The 23,336-nt window shown below is 41.7% G+C and overlaps 1 protein-coding gene across 1 annotated transcript in view; it reads left to right on the forward strand.

Annotated features, from left to right (window-relative positions):
- The window catches only part of snx33 (sorting nexin 33), a 36,272-nt gene that overhangs the window by 3,524 nt on the left and 9,412 nt on the right, over positions 1 to 23,336 (forward strand). The gene's annotated exons all lie outside the window — the stretch shown is intronic.

Below are 23,336 nucleotides of genomic sequence, written 5' to 3' on the forward strand. Positions count from 1 at the left end.
CTTGCAATGCAGGGCTGGGCAATATTTTCAAATGTTTGTCGGTACGATGATATTTGAGGGTATTTTATGTTTTTGAAGCTCTAAATTTGCTTTATGAGTTGTGCGTGACCGTAGGGTGGCAACCCGTACATTCTAAGTGATTTCAATGGGTAGTTCTCCATTCGGATTGTTTTATACTGTTCAATCAAACTAATGTCATTAGATAATTTCCACACTGCCACGTAGGGCTGCACAATATGGGCAAATATCGAGGCCTTATTGTTAACCAAATATTGCAATTTCAATTTGACTTGCGATTTAGATCAAAACACTTGGGTGACATTTGTTGGAATCATGGAAATATAATGATTATTTCAATTCTTTAGTTACAATGTAAAAGTGTCACTTAAATATGGTGTTGTTTGACAAATGAAAAAGCCAGGGAAGCATTCAAAGCATTAGGAATTGCAGTACTAATAGGATCTCTATGCAGACTTTATTGTGACAGGGAAGGAACCAAAGTGTTGGTCAGTGTTACCCAGGGGAGTGGGACCTTATATTCTTTGGCTACATTAAATGTTTTTTTTTCTCTTACTTCATGGAGATAACATTCATCTCTGATTTAGAAGATACTGTTGCACAAACAACATGCTGATTTAGGCCTACACCAGCATTGGTATCAGGCTATATTAGCTAGCTATGTTTTCTCTCAGTAAATCAGGGATATTCAACTATATTCCTATGGGGGGCCAGATATGAAAAAGGTTATTTACAGGGGGGCAGACATTTTGCACAAACACAGTTTATTTTATTTTTTATTTTATTTCACCTTTATTTAACCAGGTAGGCTAGTTGAGAGCAAGTTCTCATTTGCAACTGCGACCTGGCCAAGATAAAGCAAAGCAGTGTGACAGACAACAACACAGAGTTACACATGGAGTAAACAATAAACAAGCTAATAACACAATAAACAAATCAATGACACAGTAGAAAAAAGAAAGTCTATATACAGTGTGTGCAAAAGGCATGAGGAGGTAGGCAATAAATACGCTATAGGAGCGAATAGTTACAATTTAGCAGATTAACACTGGAGTGATAAATGAGCAGATGATGATGTGCAAGTAGAGATACTGGTGTGCAAAAGAGCAGAAAAGTAAATCAATTTTTTTTAAAGTATGGGGATGAGGTAGATAGATTGGGTGGGCTATTTACAGATATACTATGTACAGTTGCAGCGATCGGTTAGCTGCTCAGATAGTTGATGTTTAAAGTTGGTGAGGGAAATAAAAGTCTCCAACTTCAGCGATTTTTGCAATTCGTTCCAGTCACTGGCAGCAGAGAACTGGAAGGAAAGGCGGCCAAATGAGGTGTTGGCTTTGGGGATGATCAGTGAGATACACCTGCTGGAACGTGTGCTACGTGTGGGTGTTGTTATCGTGACCAGTGAACTGAGATAAGGCGGAGCTTTACCTAGCATAGACTTATAGATGACCTGGAGCCAGTGGGTCTGGTGACGAATATGTAGCGAGGGCCAGCTGACTAGAGCATACAGGTCACAGTGGTGGGTGGTATAAGGTGATTTGTAACAAAATGGATGGCACTGTGATAGACTGCATCCAGGAAAAATGCCAAGGGGGTGAATACTTTCGCAAGCCATTGTATGTCTAGGTAATCCTGTCTAACGCAGTTTAAAAAAAAATGTATTGTGTAATGAAACTGCGTAAACTCCACTTTCTGGAGGACCAAGTTTTGAAATCAGTGAAATTTTAGTGTGATTGCTAAGGAGATCTAGAAAACACCTTGGTTAGCTATAGCCTAATGTCATGAGTTGGGATTATGGTTCATTGTTTACGCTAGCTGGCTGGCTTGCTGGCTGGTATTATCTTATTATTCGTATCTCAGAGCCATTTCCTTGGCTAGCTATAGTCTGATGTTAGCTAGCTAACATTGAACTTGGTTGGTTAGCTTCCTGCAGATTCATGCCAAGTAGTAATGTCATGAGTTGGGTTTATGGTTAATTGTTCACCTAGCTAGCTACATGTCTTAACAAAAGACTCAAGTAACCATTTCGGGTGCGTATGTAAGTAACCATTTCGGGTGCGTCAGTCTGGCCATCAGAGCACGCTCAACACCCGTAGAATATGGCCGGTGTCAGGAAACGTTGGCAAAAAAGCATAATTAAAATGTTGCCTGCAGCACAGTTACAGTCACCAACGCTCTGGATAACATGAAAACAGCCTAACCAGCTCTGCTAGGGCAAGTAAAATGGTTAGAATGGGGTGTTCTGTCTTTTGTGTCTGGAAGTAGAAAGCAAGCTAGCCAATGTTAGTCAGTTAGCTTGGGTGCTTGACTGCCGTTGTGAGGTCAGAAAGTTCGAATCAACCCTACTCATCGGCCAGAGTGTCCAGTGTGCGCTCTAATGCTCCGAGAGTGAAACGCTCTGAATTTATGAACGGACAATCTGACAGCACATTTGCAGTCACCAACACTCTGAATAACATAACAGCCTAACCAGCTCTGCTAGGGTGAGTTATGTTCAGTGAGCTGTTGTCTCATTTGTGTCTTGAAGTAGCTAGCAAGTTAGCTTGGGTGCTTGACTGCTGTTGTTGGTACAGAACGCTTGGATCAAGCCTTAAAGAGATGGGTGGGGCTAAAGCTTAAGAGGGTGTGAACGATGCTGAATGGGTGTAGACAAGAAGGGCTCTCCAGTAGTAGTACCCAAAAATTCAAAGGCCATTTTCTCAAAAGTGAGTGCACAAGTTTATCAACTTTATCAACTTTTTTAAATTACTTTATCAACTTTTTAAAATTACTTTCCCATTGTTCCTCAACTGTAGTGTATGATATACCATTTTATCGCTCTGAGTCTCTACTATTATCTAATGTTAAAAAAACAACAACACATTTTACATTTTTGCTACATAAGACCGATGGAGCCAGTCGGTCACAAGTGGAAAGCAATATGTTTGGAACATCGAATCTTAATAAAAATGGAATATCAATTTGGAAAGTATTCAGACCCCTTGGCTTTTTCCACATTTTTACCATACAGTCTTATTCTAAAACTGATTTAAATATTTTTTTTCCCTTCATCAATCTACACACAAAACTCCATAATGACAAAACAAAAACAGGTTTTTAGACATTTTTGCAGATTTATTCAGATCAGTGGAAACAGGATACACCTGAGCACAATTTTGAGTCTCATAATAAAGGTTCTGAATACTTCTAAAATGTCTTAAAACCTGTTTTCGCTTTGTAATTATGGGGTATTGTGTGTAGATTGATGGGGAAAAAAGTTATTTAATACATTTTAGAATAAGACTGTAACGTATCAAAATGTAGGAAAAGTGGAGGAGTCTGAATACTTTCCGTATAGAATCGTGAGAATATATAAAAATAAATGTTTTGTCATACCTGTGGTATACGCACTCATATACCACACCTTTCAGTCAATCAGCATTCTCAAACCACTGATTGGCTGAAAGCTGTGGTATATGAGAGCATGCCTAAATCATGGCACTCTGCATTGCGTGGTATATATATATTTGTTCTATTTATTTAATTAGTCAGTTAAGAACAAATTCTTATTTACAATGACAGACATACCAACAGATTTTTACCTTGTCAGCTCGGGGACTCGATCCAGCAACCTTTCAGTTACTGGCCCAACGCTCTAACCACTAGGCTACCTGCTGCCCCCTTGGGCCTTATTGCTCAGGTATACTGCCAAGCCCTATATATGTATAAAGCCCTATATACAAGCCCTATATATATGTTTTGTCAGGAGTTTGCCAATGTTTGAGCGGCTTTGCATGTCTAAAAGCCTAACTAAATGTTTTAGACTGACATTTTACAATAGTAATGGGATTTAATGTTTATTTGTATAAACTATGTTTTGTCTTAATTTGTTTATTTTATTTACTTTCAAGTACTACTTTTCTGCAGTGTGTGTTTTTTTTTTATGCAGTATCGTTGGTTATGTAGAACTTAGGCTAACCGTACGTGCCTCTACCCCCTAACTGCCAAAATGAAGGAAACGCCAACATAAAGTGTCTTAATAGGGCGTTGGGACACCACGAGAACATCTTCAATGTGCCTTGGTATAGTACAAGTGTCTGAAAATCAAGAGGGATGCGACACCATTATTCCACAATTTGGTGTTTTGTTGATGGTCGTGAAAAACGAGTCCTGGGTGCCGCTCCAGAATCTCCCATATCATGCTGACCATACTGCTCGCGTCACATGCCAATCGCCATATAAAGTCCAAAGAAGAAAAACCCTGGGAGAAGGAGAGATGACTAGAAATGATTTGGTTGACCGTTTTATGTGTGGATTAATTGTCGGAGTAGAGGACTTTGTGCATTTCAGGTAAAATAACAACTCAACGTTTATATCCCAGGACAAATTAGCTAGCAACAACAAGCTAGCGAAATAGGACAAATTAGCTAGCAACTGCAAGCTAGCTAGCTAAATTACCATAAAGGTTTAATGCTTTTTGATCTGTCCTCAAATTAATAAAATTGGTTTGGGCTTGGTGTTAGTGTCCAATTGGGTTGAAATCTGGTTGCTTATATAGTTCAAGCTCCAGCTAGCTAGCTGTATTGCATGGATTTAATAGACATTGCTAGCAGCCTAGCTCTGTAAATCAAGGCAAAGGAATGTAATAGTCCAGGCAGAGAGTCTAGCAGTCATGAGCTGTGATGACTGTGAATCTGCTTAGTCATCACAGCTCCTGGCTGCTAGAGTCTCTGCCTGGTCTCATAGCAGTTAAAGGGATGCTACTAGCTTTAGACTACATTTCAAAGACAAAAGTAAGGAGTAATATATATTATCTATGAAATGACTCCAGGCATAAGTGACAAAAGCGGTCACTTGGGCCCGCGGTCGCTTGGGGCCCAAGGCCGCTAAGGGACCCTCAACTCCCCCCAAATATTATTATATTATTTTTAGTAACTCAGTCAGGGTCTCAATTTACTGTTGAGATTTAGAATAGCAGAATACAGAAGGTCTTCTCGCTTAGGGCTCCCGACCAAATTTTGCTTAGGGCCCCCAAAAGGCTAGAGCCAGCCCTGCTATGGTGTGTCCCTTAATGGTACAGTGAGTTGTAAGAAATACAGCTTTTAGTGTTAATGCAAAAGGTGATATTCAATATGCCCTGCCCCATACAATGCGAAGGATCATTCATCTTCTTTGGATACACTGAAAGGGTTGATACGCCTAGAACATGCTTAGGCACAGCTGATGCATTTGCTATGGCCTACAACTTCGACGTGTCTGTATCTGTCATAAGGGTGGTGCAGTATTTGAGCAAGACAGTCAAACGATCAGCGTACCAAGGCCATACAACCCACATCAGGTGATGGAAGGGGGAGGGACCTCCAGCACAGGAAGCCACGTTTCTCTTAGTTGTGCAAGGTAAATAAGGGCGTTGCAATATCAAGCAAACAAGTGCAAAGAGGTAATTCGTAGCCTAATAATAGGATTCAGCAAATTGAAAGCCATTGAAAATGTAATGTTATTTTACTGCTGCTCTTTAATTACTTGTTACTTTTATTTCTTATTGTTATTTGTATTTTTTCCCCATTTTTTTCTTTAAACTGCACTGTTGGTTAGGGGCTTGTAAGTAAGCATTTCACTGTAAGGTCTACTACACCTGTTGTATTCGGCATATGTGACCAATAACATTTTATTTTATTAGATATCTAAGAATATATATTCCCAAAATATATTTGAGGGTTACGTCACATTTTGAATCAATAACTATAGCCGTATTTTCTTTACCAACATTGAGTGTTGAGTTTACTGTTGCAGACTTGACGGTCAGTTGAAGCATCCCAGCTGAGCTCGAGAGCTTTCCTCGAAGTCACTTGTGTTCCTCTGAACTGGATCCAGCTGTGACAACATACCAAACACACACAAAACCTGGGTTCAACTCTTCCTACAAAGTTCACATCCTATCCTCTCATCACAGCTCTCTCCCTAACATAGAGTAATGAACACTTATTGGTGGATGACTAGATGTGTGAACTCATGAAATATCACTGCATACTCGGTCGGGTGTGGTGTGAGCTACATATGGCATTGATAACGCATGGCTGGGTAGGAAAGGCTAGAGAGGGTCTAGGTATAAATCAAATAGCTAGCTGTTTTTCAAGGTGTTTGCCAGATTTATCTTTGTTTCTCTATAGTGCATTTGGAAAGTATTCAGACCCTTTCCCTTTTTCGAATTTTTTTTACTTTACAACCTTATTCTAAAATGGATTAAATAGTTTTTTCTCTCTCGTCAATCTACACACAATACCCCATAATGACAAAGCAAAAACAGGTTTTTAGAAATGTATGTATATTTATAAAAAAAAATAAACATCATATTTACATAAGTATTCAGACCCTTTACTCAGTACTTTGTTGAAGAACCTTAGGCAGCGATTACAGCCTGAAGTCTTCTTGGGTATGCTTGGCACACCTGTATTTGGGGAGTTTCTCCCATTCTTCTCTGCAGATCCTTTCAAGCTCTGTCAGGTTGGATGGGGAGTTTCGCTGCCAGCTATTTTTAGGTCTCACCAGAGATGTTTGATCGGGTTCAAGGCCAGGCTCTGACTGGGCCACTCAAGGACATTCAACGACTTGTCCCGAAGCCACTCCTGCGTTGTCTTGGCTGTGTGCTTTAGGGCTGTTGTCCTGTTGGAAGGTGAACCTTTGCACCAGTCTGAGGTCCTGAGTGCTCTGGAGCACTCTCCGTTCCTCTTTCTCTCGATCCTGACTAGTCTCCCAGTCCCAGCATGATGCTGCCACCACCATGCTTCACCGTAGGGATGGTGCCAGGTTTCCTCCAGACGTGACGCTTGGCATTCAGGCCAAAGAGTTCAATATTGGTTTCATCAGACCAGAGAATTTTGTTTCTCATGGTTTAAGAGTCTTTTAGGTGCCCTTTGGCAAACTCCAAGCGGGCTTTCATGTGCCTTTTACTGAGAAGTGGCTTCTGTCTGGCCACTCTACCATAAAGGCCTGATTGGTGGAGTGCTGCAGAGATAGGAGAACCTTCCAGAAGGACAACCATCTCCAGGAAATCTTGAGCTCTGTCAAAGTGACCATCGGGTTCTTGGTCACCTCCCTGACCAAGGCCCTTCTCCCCTGATTGCTCAGTTTGGCCGGGCGGCCAGCTCTAGGAAGAGTCTTGGTGGTTCCAAACTTCTTCCATTTAAGAATGACGGAGGTCACTGTGTTCTTGGGGACCTTCAGTGCTGCAGACATTTTTTGGTACCCTACCCCAGATCTGTGCATCAACACAATCCTGTTAGCTTACACAATTCTTGCCATTCTCCTTCGACCTCTCATCAACGAGCTGTTTTCAATCACAGGACTGCCCCTGACTGGATTTTTCTTTGTTTGTCGCTTCATGCTCGATAAACCCTAGACACTGTCAAGCCCAGGAGGGTGGCCGTTTCAGAGATATTGAATCCGGCACGGCACGCCTGGCACTGACGATCATACCACGCTCAAAGTCGCTTAAGTCACTAGTTTTGCCCATTTCAACATTCAATCGAATGTCTTGATGTCCGTCTGCCTGCCACGGCCATGTGACTCACTGTCTGAAGGAGCACTACATTTTCATTATCAGTTAGCGCACTGCAATGGAAGACTGATGTATATGACACAGTACATGTCCCACCCACATGACATTATAGCTTACCAATGAGCAAGTGTGCAGTTGAGTGGGCGGAGCATCATTATCTTTCGTGTTTTTCAATGAGCACTGCAGTGTAGCTGGATTAGCTGTCACTTCCAAGGAGAAAACCACCTGCTGAAATCGTGAACAAAGAGGCTAGGGAACACAATGGAGTGAAACTGACTGGTCCCAGTGGTGTCAGTATCGAACAGAGCTGCTGTCCACACGTTGCATAATATGAAATGTGAGTTTCCCATGCATGGTAGCCTAGATCTGGTAACACCTGCCCAAAGAGTATAAATCAAAATGGAGGAATGGGGGGTGGAGATTATGGGCAGAAAAACAGCTCTAAAATGGTTTGAATACACATTGGAAATATGTACTACTAATTATTTTCATTCACATTGGTTTAGTTCGGTTCCTAGTGCAAGATGGCGTCACATCGTGACAGTCAGCCCTCTCACCTCAGGCCGCCGATCAGCCCTCTCAGACATAGTCTACTCTGAGAATTAGGGATCGCTTCCCCAGTATGCTTACCCTTGGACGGCCATTGAGGCTTTGACGTGAATAAGAGGCCCACTTTGTCCTCCAGTGTATGTGGCAGAACACATCACATCCATCTATCAGGGTTTCTCTTATAAAGTAAAGAAAAACAAAGATGTGTGTGCCCAATTTCGTGGAAATGTGGGTCAAATGACCTTTCCATCTGTTCCTGTACTTATGGGGACCAGAGAGCAGGACCTGGAGAGGCACATGGCCCTAGATACATTACCAGGAATGCGAGGTGTGAGTGAAGATGTAAATGCTGTCTGGTTGTGTTGTGTGAGAGAGAGTGCATGTGTGTGTGCTCTGATCCAGAGATGAATAATTTATATTACAGCATACTACAGTATGACCCTATCTAAGTCAGACAGGCCCCCATTGATTATGCCCTAGAGCACAATGTGTCCATCCTATCCTAAATAGCACATTGATTAGGCAAACATGTGTCACACTACACAATAGCATGAGCACAAACTGTACACATCAATTCAGACCAAGTGTGATCAACAGGAAGATAAAGACTACAACACATTTTAAGTTGTCCAGTAATGGCGCCTTCTGTTAACCTGGTGAAGTGCTTTTTGTTCAACAGAAGTCCCCTTGCTTTGTCTGGTCTCCATGTGAATGTTTTCTCTTGTCTATTTGCTCACACATAAATATTGACAAATGGTAGGACTGTGTTTTCACACACTGTCTATCCAAATGTCTTTGCATTCCTGGCTGACTGTGTTTCCTAGCTAGCACACTGCTGTTCCACAATGGTGATGTTATATAATACAGATGTCTTAGAAGATTAGAATTCATTAACTGCTTTAAGAAACATACTGTATGTTGCATCTTGCAATTTGTGCCATGAATTTAATATGTATTTCATGATGAATTAATGTTACCAATGTGGTAAAGTCGTTCCATTTGGCAGAGCGTTTGTTTGTATTTTCCAAAGGCTTTTATGGTTTTCCAAAAAGGACCTATTTGTTGCAGAGAAAATTCACAGGCTTCTGCTTGGGCTTAAATTCTTGGCCCTCCTACCTCTTCCAACCCCCACACTTCCACTCCCCTTCCTCTCACCCTTGATTGCAGGACATCAAATGGAGCTATAACTGTCTGCTCTTTAAGACTCTTGGCATCTGCGCTCTATGTCTGCTGGCCTGATAAAGCTGACAATGGTTGGCATGGAGACGTTAGCCATTAATCTGGTGCTGTGCTGAGTTGTACTGGCTGCACGGTCTATGTACAGACACGTGTGTGTGTGTGTGTCTGTGTGTGTGTGTGTGTGTGTGTGTCAGGTCAGGTAGAAATAGGCAGCACAAAATATTATGCATATGAAAAGGGGTTAGCCATGTCGCTCGCTCATCTTTTTATTTTGTTTTAAGTTTTATTTTGACCAGTTAAGTCCCATTGAGATATTAATCTATTGTTCAATTGGTCAAAAGGGAGAAGCAGCTGCTCTTTTCGTTCAAATTGTAATCTTCTAATATGTACCCTCTGCTGGGCCTTGTGACTAGTAAAGTGGCTAGTCCTAAACCCTAATTGCTTGTTGTGTTATGAGAGCTGTGCTTTTGATCTGATGAATCACTAGTTCGTAGTATGGATCTACTTAAAAAAGGCACGTAAAATCAGGGGGGAACGAAGGGTCGTGTTGCCAATGTCAATCACTCTTAATCAACAACACTGTAAGAGACATTGACTCAATGTCAATTTATCACGCTATCCATCTGAACATGACGGTGTTACAGTGTTATAACACAGTTCATCAGACCTCCAACAAGTCATCTGTTGAACAATACTCTCAGTGTGAATATGGTTAGACCAGTTGGATCTGTTGAACACTTGCCCCTCTATGTTCCACATTTGTTTGCAATCATGGAACAACACATGACCAAACACATCAAAAATGTGGAGGACCAAGGCACTCTTCATGCAATTAAAATGCCTTCATTGCAGTGGAATGTTCAATTGAACAAAATCTTTAAAACTCAAAAACGTTTTGGCTTGTCTTGTCTAGCCTTCGTCAGGGAGTGATACCATGACCAACACAATTTACATGCTGAGGTATCATTAACCTTTTCACTTGTGAGTTCAGAATATCTCTAATGGTCGCCACAGCGCGTGATGTCACAATGCACTCACTGTTCCAAAATGTGATTGTTGCGCAACAGGACAGTTAACCCACGCTGCCCTTAAACCAAGGCATGCTGACTGCTAATTATCTACAGTATAGGCTGTTTCAACTTGTCAATTTCAAATGATTTTGGAACAGTTTGAATTTAGGTGTGTTCCACCTCATTAATTCACAAAGAAGTAGCCCATTTCACTGTTGAATTGTGTTTGAGGCATTACTGAACTTCTCTCTTAGACTAGAGCCCAAGCACTTCCCCAGTGTTTCCCCAAGTATAAAAAAAGACCCCCCCCCCCCAAAAAAGAAATAAAGTAACAACTACTTAAAGAGCAGCAGTAAAATAACAATAGCGAGGCTATATACAGGTGGGTACAGAGTCAATGTGTGGGGGCACCAGTTAGTCGATGTAATTGAGGTAATATATACTGTACATGTAGGTAGAGTTATTAGAGTGACTATGCATAGATGATAACAACAGAGAGTAGCAGCGGTGTAAAAAGGGGGGGGGGGGCAATTCAAATAGTCTGTGTAGCCATTTGATTAGATGTTCAGTAGTCTTTTGGCTTGGGAGTAGAAGCTGTTTAGAAGCCTCTTGGACCTAGACTTGGCACTCTGGGTACCGCTTGCCGTGCGGAAGCAGAGAGAACAGTCTATGACTAGGGTGGCTGGAGTCTTTGACAATTTTTAGGGCCTTCCTCTGACACTGCCTGGTATAGAGATCCTGGATGGCAGGAAGCTTGGCCCCAGTGATATACTGGGCCGTTCGCACTATCCTCTGTAGTGCCTTGCGGTTGCATGCCAGGCAGTTGCCATACCAAGAGGTAATGCAGCTAGTCAATCTTTTGAGGATCTAAGGACCCATGCCAAATCTTTTCAGCTTCCAGAGAAGGAAGAGGTGTCTCTGTCCTCCTCCCTATATGCTTTCTCGTCGTTGTTGCCTACCACTGTTGTGTCATCGGCAAACTTAATGATGGTGTTGGAGTCGTGCCTGGCCGTACAGTCATGAGTGAACAGGGAGTACAGGAGGGGACTCCTGAGGGGCCTCCGTGTTGAGGATCAGCGTGGTGGATGTGTTGTTACCTACCCTTACCACCTGGGGCGGCCCGTCAGGAAGTCCAGGATTCAGTTGCAGAGGGAGGTGTTTAGTCCCAGGGTCCTTAGCTAACTGAGCTTTGAGTGCACTATGGTGTTGAACGCTGAGCTGCAGTCAATGAATAGCATTCTCACATAGGTGTTCCTTTTGTCCAGGTGTGAAAGGGCAGTGTGAGTGCAATAGCGATTGCATCATCTGTGGATCTGTTGCGACGGTATGCAAATTTGGGTGGGTCTAGGGTTTATGGGATAATGGTGTTGATGTGAGTCATGACCAGCCTTTCAAAGCACTTCATGGCTACAGACATGAATGCTATGGGTCGGTAGTCATTTAGGCAGGTTACCTTAGTGTTCTTGGGCACATGGGCTATGGTGGTCTGCTTGAAACATGTTGGTATTACATACTCAGACAGGGAGACGTTGAAAATGTCAGTGAAGACACATTCCACTTGACTTGTTTAAAGGTCTTACTCACATCGGCTACGGTGAGCGCAATCACACAGTCGTCTGGAACAGCTGATGCTCTCTTGCTTGTTTCAGTGTTACTTGCCTCGAAGTGAGCCAAGAAATAATTTAGCTTGTCTGGTAGGCTTGTGTCCCTGGGCAGCTCTCGGCTGTGCTTCCCTTTGTAGTCTGTCATAGTTTGCAAGCCCTGCCACATCCGACGAGCGTTAGAGCCAGTGTAGTACAATTCGATCTTAGTCCTGTATTGACGCTTTGCCTGTTTGATGGTTTGTTGGAGGGCATAGCAGGATTTCTTATAAGCTTCTGGGTTAGAGTCCCGCTCCTTGAAAGCGGCAGCTCTAGCCTTTAGCTCAGTGCGGATGTTGCCTGTAATTCATGGCTTCTGGTTGGGGTATGTATGTACAGTCAGTGGGGACGACGTCATCGATGCACTTATTGATTAAGCCAGTAACTGATGTGGTGTACTCCTCAATGCCATCAGAAGAATCTCAGAACATATTCCAGTCTGTGCTGCAAAACAGTCCTGTAGCTTAGCATCTGCTTCATCTGACCACTTTTTTATTGACTGAGTCACTGGTTCTTCCTGCTTTAATTTTGGCTTGTAAGCAGGAATCACAATCTCTACACTGTATTTCTGGTCAATTTGATGTTATTTGAATGGACAAAAAATGTGCTTTTCTTTCAAAAACAAGGACATTTCTAAGTGACCCCAAACTTTTGAACTGTAGTGTATATATTGGGGCTGACCCCATTTGGATGACAGTTCGATTTTTAGTCGATAGGCTGTTGGTCGACTGAGGTTCCTTTAGTTACCTGTCTGATTTGCGCCTGTCTCAGTGGACGAATCCTTTGCGGATGCCACAGGGAAGGCACAGTCCATCACTCTAAGACATGTAATACTGAAATTGTATATGGTTAGATTATGTAAAAATAATAGCACTAATAAATCTAATATTATTTTATAACAAATTAGGTTTCTCCCGCATTGGATACGGCCGCTGTCTGCGGTTCTGAAACATAATCTTCAGTGCGCCGTAGATTTGGCACCTTTCCCTATGTTGCTATGTGCATAATAGCAAAGTTAAGTAGCATTTTGGGGACTGAGAACAATGTGGCAGAGGCAGCAGCAGCAAAGACAAGGAAACAGCCCTTGCCGTAGCCTAATTGTGTTAAGAAAATTGAGGAGAGAGGAAACCCCAATTTAATTAAGTGTATAATCAATAGCCTAACTATTAAATGTGCCTGGCTTTATAAATCATCCGCATATATCAACAGAAATAGGACAGATCTTGCTTCTGTTGCCTGTTTGAGTGTTTGTTTAATAGCCTACTGATTCCATGAGCACCAACTCTCATGCAACAGCAAAATGTTGGATAATGCAATTTCACAGATTCGGCTGTTTTTAATCTTTGCTATGCTGTAATAAAGGCTTTACAAAAAAATGTGTTAGAACAGACTGGTATTACCTATAATTTATTTAGGGTTGTTTACACTGTTCCAAACAGGCAAAAATAATATTGTTATCTAACAGCACTTATTTGTCACACATAATATGCATAAAGCTCTCGCTCCTATACCCTCCTTTTTCTTGATCTCCTTCTTATTGTTATTATTACAATTATTATTATTATGATCATCATTATAATAATAAGTAATGTCGTTAACTTCCATCAGGCTGTAGGCCTAAGAGCGCATCCATCCTGTTTAGTCTTAATGCCGGAACGTACCTAGGCCTATATCCTATATTTCAATATGTACGCTACTGTATCTATCAATCCAATCATTCATTAATTTGTTCATGCCATCACACAGCATGCTTTGAAATGCATTCAAGCATTTCAGTTTTAAAATTAAATAACAAAGGGAGCTTTGAATAATTAGCCTAAACAATAAATAAACCTCAATTCACGAATGCATGCAATGGTTTTTAGTCTGCTGTAATAAAGATTTTATATATATTTTTTAAATCAGTTAGGACAGACTCTAGTACACAAACGGTAACTGTTTGGCAAACATAATACTCCCGCAACTCTTGTTCTATACCCTCCTTTTTCTTGATCTCCAGTAGTTTCCACTAGTGATGCACCGATATGACATTTTGGCCGATACCGATATCCAATATTTTTCTTGCCAAAAAAACTGATACCGATACTTACAATTTTAGCGGCCTTTTTAGGATTGTAGTACGATTAAATATTTAACATACACATGGACGCAGCGGTCTAAGGCACTGCATCTGTGCAAGAGATGTCACTACAGTCCCTGGTTCGAATCCAGGTGGTATCACATCCGCTGTGATTGGGAGTCCCATAGGGTGGCGCACAATTGGCACAGCGTCGTTCGTGTTTGGTCGGGGTAGGCCGTCATTGTAAATAAGAATTTGTTCTTAACTGACTTGCCTAGTTAAATAGGTTACACACACACACACCACACTGACCAAAAAGTTCATTTGGCATTTACATAATCAAAACCTACTTCTTTCACTTACTTGCTGTGCTGTTTGGTTCTTCATTTGTTCAGTCGTTTCATTCTCAACCAGGACTTCTATGGAACACCGTTTGGGTCTTTGCATGTCAAAAAAGATACACGTCAAATAACACTGTTTGATGTGTCAAATAACACTGTTTGACGTGTCAAATAACACTGTTTGACATGTCAAATAACACTGTTTGACGTGTTGAAAAAACTTGTTGACCAATCAGGACCAGAATATGACTGCACGTCACATAATTATTTAACACGTTTAAAAATGTTTATTCATCGATTCGTATGCTATGATGCTGGTAAAGTTGTCTCACGCACCTACAGTGCTGGTCAATGTTCTTCCCCAAAAACATAGCAAAACGACATCTGTTTCAGTATCTATATAAACTCAGCAAAAAAGAAACGTCCCTTTTTCAGGACCCTGTCTTTCAAAGATAATTCGTAAAAATCCAAATAACTTCACAGATCTTCATTGTAAAGCGTTTAAACACTGTTTCCCATGCTTATTCAATGAACCATAAACAATTAATGAACATGCACCTGTGGAACGGTCGTTAAGACACTAACATCTTACAGACGGTAGGTAATTAAGGTCAGTTATGAAAACGTAGGACACTAAAGAGGCCTTTTCTACTGACTCTGAAAAACACCAAAAGAGACGCCTAAGACAGCGCTACAGGGAGACAGGACAGACAGCTGATTGTCCTCGCAGTGGCAGACCACGTGTAACAACATCTGCACAGGATTGGTACATCTGACCAGCACACCTGCGGGACAGGTACAGGATGGCAAAAACAACTTCCCGAGATACACCAGGAAAGCACAATCCCTCCATCAGTGCTCAGACTATCTGCAATAGACTGTGAGGCAGGACTGAGGGCTTGTAGGCCTGTTGTAAGGCAGGTCCTAACCAGACGTCACCGGCAACAACGTTGCCTATGGGCACAACCCCACTGTCGCTGGACCAGACAGGACTGGCAAAAAGTGCTCTTCACTGACGAGTCGCAGTTTTGTCTCACCTAGGGTGAGGGTCGGATTCGCGTTTATCGTCGAAGGAATGAGCGTTACACCGAGGCCTGTACTCTGGAAAAGGATCGATTTGGAGGTGGAGGGTCCGTCATGGTCTGGGGCGGTGTGTCACAGCATCATCGGACTGAGCTTGTTGTCATTGCAGGAAATCTCAACGCTGTGCGTTACAGGGAATACATCTTCCTCCCTCATGTGATACCCTTCCTGCAGGCTCATCCAGCATGACAATGCCACCAGCCATACTGCTCGTTCTGTGCGTGATTTCCTGCAATACAGGAATGTCAGTGTTCTGCCATGGCCAGTGAAGAGCCCGGATCTCAATCCCATTGAGCAAATCAAATCAAATCAAATCCAATTTTATTTGTCACATGCACATGGTTAGCAGATGTTAATGCGAGTGTAGCGAAATGCTTGTGCTTCTAGTTCCGACAATGCAGTAATAACGAACAAGTAATCTAACTAACAATTCCAAAAACTACTGTCTTATACACAGTGTAAGGGGATAAAGAATATGTACATAAGGATATATGAATGAGTGATGGTACAGAGCAGCATAGGCAAGATACAGTAGATGATATCGAGTACAGTATATACATATGAGATGAGTATGTAAACCAAGTGGCATAGTTAAAGTGGCTAGTGATACATGTATTACATAAGGATGCAGTCGATGATATAGAGTACAGTATCTACGTATGCATATGAGATGAATAATGTAGGGTAAGTAACATTATATAAGGTAGCATTGTTTAAAGTGGCTAGTGATATATTTACATAATTTCCCATCAATTCCCATTATTAAAGTGGCTGGAGTAGAGTCAGTGTCATTGACAGTGTGTTGGCAGTAGCCACTCAATGTTAGTGGTGGCTGTTTAACAGTCTGATGGCCTTGAGATAGAAGCTGTTTTTCAGTCTCTCGGTCCCAGCTTTGATGCACCTGTACTGACCTCGCCTTCTGGATGACAGCGGGGTGAACAGGCAGTGGCTCGGGTGGTTGATGTCCTTGATGATCTTTATGGCCTTCCTGTAGCATCGGGTGGTGTAGGTGGTGTAGGTGTCCTGGAGGGCAGGTAGCATGTCTGGGACCTGTTGGATCGGAGGTTGAGGGCTAGGGCCATTCCCCCCAGAAATGTCCAGGAACTTGCAGGTGCTTTGGTGGAAGAGTGGGGTAACATCTCACAGCAAATACTGGCAAATCTGGTGCAGTCCATGAGGAGGAGATGCACTGCAGTACTTAATGCAGCTGGTGGCCACACCAGATACTGACTGTTACTTTGGATTTTGACCCCCACCCTTTGTTCAGGGACACATTATTCCATTTCCGTTAGTCACATGTCTGTGGAACTTGTTTAGTTTATGTCTCAGTTGTTGAATCTTGTTATGTTCATACAAATGTTTATACATGTTAAGCTGAAAATCAACGCAGTTCACAGTGAGAGGACGTTTCTTTTTTTGTTGAGTTTAGTTAGCTGTATATATTAATTTTTTAAACATTTATTTTATTTCACCTTTATTTAACCAGGTAGGCTAGTTGTGAACAAGTTTTCATTTACAACTGCGACCTGGCCAAGATAAAGCAAAGCAGTGCGACACAAACAACAACACAGAGTTACACATGGAATAAACAAACATACAGTCAATAATACGATAGAAAAAGTGTGTGCAAATGAGGTAGGAAAAGGGAGGTAAGGCAATAAATAGGCCATAGTGGTGAAATAAGTACAATATAGCAACTAAACACTGGAGTGATAGATGTACAGAAGATGAGTGTGCAAGTAGATACTGGGGTGCAAAGGAGCAAAATAAATAACAGTATGGGGATGAGGTAGTTGGATGGGCTATTTACAGATGGGCTATGTACAGGTGCATTGATCTGTGAGCTGCTCTGACAGCTGGTGCTTAAAGCTAGTGAGGGAGATATGAGTCTCCAGCTTCAGTGATTTTTGCAGTTTGTTCCAGTCATTGGCAGCAGAGAACTGGAAGGAATTGCTAAGAATAATGAAAACGACTGCAGTTTCTGCTGGTCATTGTTTTCAGGCTGGTTGTATTGGTGCTAGCTAGGTACCAAGCGAAAGCTAGCTACCCCAGAAGTTGCGGTCGAACAAATGATGCTTTACTACCAACACGGTATTGTAAACATCGTTCGTGGCCAGTGTTTGCTTGTTTGTATACTTTTTTTGTAGTGCTTTGACAGTGCTACTGTATTGACACGCAAAGCGTGTTTTTTAAACACAGTGTGATCATCAGGCTCTTTCTTGACTCATTTGTGTGTGCTTAAAGCATCAGACAAGCTCAGTGCATATGTAGTTGGTTTTATTATTCAAACACATAGGGTGTGTCTGTCTATATATGGGAAAAATCAGTTGAAACATTTAGACCAATCAATTAGTCGAAAGACTAGGACGACTCTCGGTCGACCAAGATCTTTTTCAATCGGGGACAGCCCTAATAGATATGTTTTAGTTCAATAAACATGAATTTGCCTACATCTTTATGTGAACGAATATCATAGGCAGATTTAATTCACAACCTGAGTAAGTGGAAACTCAAAACACATTAGCTATATCGTTATTCTAAATATAATACCCACTGGTAGTAGCCATGTATTAATATAACAGTAAATGTAATGTCCTAAAAAAACGTAGCAGTCTTAGCCTACTACCCAATGAGGCCCATGCACTCGCAATGGCCAATGCGCATTTGGTGCGCTCTGTATCTCAAAGCCATATAAAATATGTTGGTTGCAAAAATAGTTGCTATAGAGCTCAAAATTTAGTTGAAACATAAAACGTATACCTACAGAAAGCTGAGAACCCCCCTCTCTTCAACTCTGACAACAAGTATTACACAGGATAGATGTTTTTTTAGATGTTTTTTTTTCTTCTTGATTTTGAAATGTTATACAATCAGGAAGCATTTTTTTTCTCCCGGAGCACAGTGGGAGAGCCATTGAGAGTGGCTCACTCATCACAGCATCCAGGCCCCTGCGAAACAGGCACAGCAGCAGGGCAGACATTATAGGAGAATGCACTTTACAGTATGACCAAATCTTATTTTTAGCCTCCTAAAACAATTAGATGCTTTGAGTGAGGTGACCATGTAGAATGTGCAGCTCACACCAATGTGACCAACAAAATGTTTTACTCGCACAGCCAAGTCAAAGGGTCCAACAACCCTCCCGAAAGCAATTTCTATTTAACAATCCTCCCCTATTTGGACTACCCCCAAATAAATATTGAACTGTCCCTAAATGGTAGCAGTCTGGAGGCCTGTGTGGGAAAGGGGAATGCACAAAATTGTACTGGAGATTCCTGTGTTTAATACACCAGAGTGGTTGTGTTCACAATTAATCTCTTCCGCCCCCCACCCCTCTCGCCCTCTCTCCTCTTCCTCTCTATTCCCCCTTCTCTCTTTCTGTCACTCTTCCTCAATTGCATAGCATGGTTAGCATACCAGTTCCACTCTCACTGTGACTTATAATATAGCTAAATTCTCTCCACAACTTAGAATGGTCACAAGTGGTGGTACAGTAGCTGAGGAAAGCCATCTGGTTGGACTAAATAAACAAATATAGTGGTGACTTTCTAGGCCATTGGGACATTTATTAGCAAGCATTTATTCCAGTGGATTGACATGAGTAAAGGGATACCAATTTTCTACAACGACCATTACTACTATGATGACTACCACTATTACTAATTGTATTTATTTAGCACATCAATCACAGTGTAGGTTCTGAAATGCCCCATGTACGTAATGGACAGATACAATATTTTCATATGTTATGTACCTTATAACATATACACAGGGAAACAGACCATTGCGTAAGATCCACATTCCAATCTTTTCTTCTTAAGGGACATGGCAGAAGGACATTTGGAAACACCCCCTCCAATACATTATTCTTGGTCAGAGCCACAGACTCGTCAGTACAGCCCTGCCCCTGGAACAGCAATAAAATTCCCTACATGCTTACTCAGACTGCAGCCTGGATTTCTATAGAAACTAGGGTTGGGCGGTATCCAGATTGTCATACGTTCATACCGACACTGAACACAAGTGGCGCTATTTTCAATACGAAGGCTAGCAATGCTAAAAAAGTGCACTAAATCAAATCAAATGTATTTATATATCCCTTTGTACATCAGCTGATATCTCAAAGTGCTGTACAGAAACCCAGCTTAAAACCCCAAACAGCAAGCAATGCAGGTGTAGAAGCACGGTGGCTAGAAAAACTCCCTAGAAAGGCCAAAACCTAGGAAGAAACCTAGAGAGGAACCAGGCTATGTGGGGTGGCCAGTCCTCTTCTGGCTGTGCCAGGTGGAGATTATAACAGAACATGGCCAAGATGTTCAAATGTTCATAAATGACCAGCATGGTCAAATAATAATAATCACAGGCAGAACAGTTGAAACTGGAGCAGCAGCACGGCCAAGTGGACTGGGGATAGCAAGAAGTCATCATGTCAGGTAGTCCTGAGGCATGGTCCTAGGGCTCAGGTCCTCCGAGAGAGAGAAAGAAAGAAAGAGAGAATTAGAGAGAGCATACTTAAATTCACACAGGACACCGGATAGGACAGGAGAAGTAGTCCAGATATAACAAACTGACCCTAGCCCCCCGACACATAAACTACTGCAGCATAAATACTGGAGGCTGAGACAGGAGGGGTCAGGAGACACTGTGGCCCCATCCGATGACACCCCCGGACAGGGCCAAACAGGAAGGATATAACCCCACCCACTTTGCCAAAGCACAGCCCCCACACCACTAGAGGGATATCTTCAACCACCAACGTACCATCCTGAGACAAGGCCCGATTATAGCCCACAAAGATCTCCGCCACGGCACAACCCAAGGGGGGGCGCCAACCCAGACAGGAAGATCACATCAGTGACTCAACCCACTCAAGTGACACACCCCTCCTAGGGACGGTATGAAAGAGCCCTAGTAAGCCAGTGACTCAGCCCCAGTAATAGGGTTAGAGGCAGAGAATTCCAGTGGAAAGAGGGGAACCGGCCAGACAGAGACAGCAAGGGCGGTTCGTTGCTCCAGAGCCTTTCCGTTCACCTTCACACTCCTGGGCCAGACTACACTCAATCATATGACCCCCTGAGTCTTCAGTAAAGACTTAAAGATTGAGACCGAGTCTGCGTCTCTCACATGGGTAGGCAGACCATTCCATAAAAATGGAGCTCTATAGGAGAAAGCCCTGCCTCCAGCTGTTTGCTTAGAAATTCTAGGGACAATTAGGAGGCCTGCGTCTTGTGACCGTAGCGTACATGTAGGTATGTACGGCAGGACCAAATCAGAGAGATAAGTAGGAGCAAGCCCATGTAATGCTTTGTAGGTTAGCAGTAAAACCTTGAAATCAGCCCTTGCCTTGACAGGAAGCCAGTGTAGGGAGGCTAGCACTGGAGTAATATGATCACATTTTTTGGTTCTAGTCAGGATTCTAGCAGCCGTATTTAGCACTAACTGAAGTTTATTTAGTGCTTTATCCGGGTAGCCGGAAAGTAGAGCATTGCAGTAGTCTAATCTAGAAGTGACAAAAGCATGGATATATTTTTCTGCATCACTTTTGGACAGAAAGTTTCTGATTTTTGCAATGTTACGTAGATGGAAAAAAGCTGTTCTTGAAACAGTCTTGATATGTTCTTCAAAAGAGAGATCAGGTCAAAAGTTTTAGAACACCTACTCATTCCACCTACCACAGCATTCTGCAGAGATACAGTACGCCATCCCATCTGGTTTGGGCTTAGTGGGACTATAATTTGTTTTTCAACAGGGCAATGACCCAACACACCTCCATGCTGTGTAAGGGCTATTTTACCAAGAAGGAGAGTGATGGAGTGTTGCATCAGATGACCTGGCCTCCACAATCCCCCAACATCAACCAAATTGAGATGGTTTGGGATGAGTTGGACCGCAGAGTGAAGGAAAAGCAGCCAACAAGTGCGAAGCGCGGAACTCCTTTAAAGCTGTTGGAAAAGCATTCCAGGTGAAGTTGGTTGGGAGAATGCCAAGAGTGTGCAAAGCTGCCATCAAGGCAAAGGGTGGCTATTTGAAGAATCTCAAATATAAAATACATTTTGATATGTTGAACACTTTTTTGGTTACTACATGATTCCATATGTGTTATTTAATAGTTTTGATTTCTTCACTATTATTCTACAATTTAGAAAATAGTAAAAATAAAGAAAAACCCTTGAATGAGTAGGTGTTCTAAAACTTTTGACTGGTAGTGTACATGTAAAGTTCCATAGCGAATATGCAGTTATTATACAATCTCCTCTGACATAAACTATTTGCACTACAGACATATCAGTTCATAAAGTTATACAAGTAACTACAATGCTACTCACAGTTTGCTACATGCACAAAACAAATATTAGACATAAAGGCTCTCAAACCAGGAGAGTCTGCTGTTGCCAAGAGGAGCTTGATTGCAAGAAGTTAACCACTTAGAAAGATAACTAGCTACTAAGTTAGCAACCAAATTCACAACTGCAGAACATTTAGCACATTTTAGACCGTTAACTTAATAGTTAGGTTATAAGATATCTAGCTGGCAAACATTTAGTTGTGAATTTCATACTGTAACTAGATCACCTGGTGTGTGCTGCACAACAAAGCTCCGGTCTCTTATTGTTGTGTGCTTGTAAATAACATGTGACTGGGGACTACCGGTAAGCTTAATAAAATAAAATAAAGTATTGACGGTAGGGGTGTAAAAATTCACCAAACACATGGTGCACATTTTGCGGTTTTAGGGTCACGGTTGGGTTTGGTACAGCAGGACAATGAGATGCCATTCACAATGTTCAGCATTCACAATGTTCCCGGCATTGTTTGTTGTGACAGGATTGTTATGTTGGGCCTCTCAAGTTTCTACTTTGATGCTGCATTTGTAACCATGTGGGAGGTGGGAATTGACAAGTTGTGAAGTCGTAAATGCCAGTTGGATGCATTCACGTGGTTTGAACTCATTGAAAAAGACGATTGGCTACCTCTGAGCGATTAATGTATATTACCCTCTGTTCCCCCCCATGTCTGTGTGTGGAATTGTTTGTTTGTTACGTGTGGTTCACATCAGGCTGGTTTGCGCCGGGTATGTGTTTGACCCGTGTGTTTTGTTTATTGTACCGTTTGTGTACTTTGGGCATTATCGCTGTTTTCCATGGGCATGAATAAAGTGCACCTGTTATCACCCATCTCTGCTCTCCTGCACCTGACCTACCTTCAACCAGTTGTGCACATCGTGACAAAAATTGTGATTTTGTCAAGCAGCACAGGCAGCAGCTCTATAGAGATGAGATGATGACTTAATAAAGTCATCAAAAAAACAAATGTAAAATACACAACAGCTGAAATATTGTATTAAAATAAAGTAATAAAGTGAATAAATGATGGTTAATAAGTGATAAGCAGTAGTGGGCAGTCACTAACATCATGGGACTTTTAAAAATGTTTTTATTCTGTGTTGTTACAGCCTTCAACCCACATAATGCATAGTGCATTTAATGTTTAGAAAAAATGTATCAAAACCAAAATTGATATTTTTTTAACCGAAACCAAACCAACCTCAAAAAGCAATAATTGCTCGGCTCTACTAATGGCCAACAAGCTGCGTAAATCATAAACAAAAAATACAGCTATCATGCTTGTAAACAAATTATAGAGTTAAATAGTTAATTAAATAATGTTTTGATTTGCATTTAAGGAAATGCTGTTATAGAATAGGTTTGGGCGGTATACCGTATATACCCTATACATAGGAATTTGGAAATAACCATTGCATGGTTTTTCAATACCCTCAATACTGTTGAAACTATTTCTTAGAAGTTTTTCAATATATTTGTATATTTGTAGCTACTTTTTAAGTAAATGCCTGTAGTCAACTTGTGCAATGCATTAGGAGATAAAGTTTCTTAATTTCACCTGTCACATTATGAA

The sequence above is a fragment of the Oncorhynchus kisutch genome, linkage group LG22 (genome assembly GCF_002021735.2).
Source record: "Oncorhynchus kisutch isolate 150728-3 linkage group LG22, Okis_V2, whole genome shotgun sequence".
NCBI lineage: Eukaryota > Metazoa > Chordata > Actinopteri > Salmoniformes > Salmonidae > Oncorhynchus > Oncorhynchus kisutch.